This window comes from Camelus ferus, chromosome 31 (assembly GCF_009834535.1).
Source record: "Camelus ferus isolate YT-003-E chromosome 31, BCGSAC_Cfer_1.0, whole genome shotgun sequence".
Lineage (NCBI taxonomy): Eukaryota > Metazoa > Chordata > Mammalia > Artiodactyla > Camelidae > Camelus > Camelus ferus.
In genome coordinates this window covers 18,636,675-18,637,764 of record NC_045726.1, presented here as the reverse complement: position 1 = coordinate 18,637,764, position 1,090 = coordinate 18,636,675, and the positions used below count along the sequence as shown (strand labels likewise).

The 1,090-nt window shown below is 40.2% G+C and overlaps 1 non-coding gene across 1 annotated transcript; it reads right to left on the bottom strand.

The window, feature by feature from the left end:
• Positions 1–402: 402 nt before the first annotated feature.
• LOC116660833 lies at positions 403–509 on the bottom strand. Its single transcript, XR_004316486.1, has one exon. It is a non-coding gene; the product is annotated as a U6 spliceosomal RNA (small nuclear RNA).
• Positions 510–1,090: the final 581 nt, after the last annotated feature.

Genomic DNA, 1,090 nt, shown 5'->3' with positions numbered 1-1,090 from the left:
TACAAATGAAAGAGACACAGTATTGAAAAGTTTCAAATTCCATACAGACAACCAAGCAGGAGGTAGTTTAGAAAGAACGTCAGGGACAAAACCATCACCACAAACGCTGAGCCTGATCACTGATTTTACCAACCCCTAACTAGAGTTTAAAATTGATTTTAATTTTTTTTAAATTAAAAAAATTTTTTTGAAGTGTAGTTAATTTACAGTGTTAGTTTCAGGTGTGCAGCCAACCAGTTCAGAAATGCATATACATGTATGTATTTTTTCTTTTCAGAGTCTTCTCCATTATATGTCATTATGAGAAATCGAATACAGTTCCCCATGCTATACGGTAGGTCCTTGTTGTGTATCCGTTCTGTATATAATAATGTGCACCTGTCGGTCCCAAACTCCCAATTGAAAAATATGGAACACTTCACAAATCTGTGTGTCCTCCTTGCACTGGGGCCATGCTAACCTTCTCTGCATCATTCCAGTTTTATTGCATGGGCTGCCAAAGCGAGCACCTGTTTTGATTTTTTAATTAAATGTTTGTTTACTAAAAGGGGATTACCCTGCATATTAAGTGACTGTTACTATTTCTTTCCTTTGTGAGCAAAGACCAGGTTTCTAACTGCGTGTGGTGCTCCCGGGGTCTTCACATTGATGCTTGTGAAAGTGTGCAGCCAAGTGGACACTCCATCTGGAACAGTCTCCAGAATTTCAAAATTTACACGCAGGAAACGTCATGATTCATCTCAAAACTTACACAAGCCTTAAAATTTTGGGAAGCATGACCTAAAAAGCAGCAAAGCGGAGCAGTAGATGTTTAGGTTTATGATATTTACAATTGAGCAATTACAACCACACATCACATACTTCCTACCAGTGCGCATTAACACGGACCGTGCCCAGCATTGCTTAAGGAAACTGAGTTACTGACCGAGGACACCACTGCCCTGTCCAGGGGAAAGAGTGTGGCAAAATTAAGCCACATATTCTGCAGAAAGAGCTTCCTAACATAGTTCTCGTCATCACCACCCTTTGACCATCTCGTCCACAGGAAGAGAATGCTAACCGTTGATCTTTTGGGTTAAAACCCAGCATC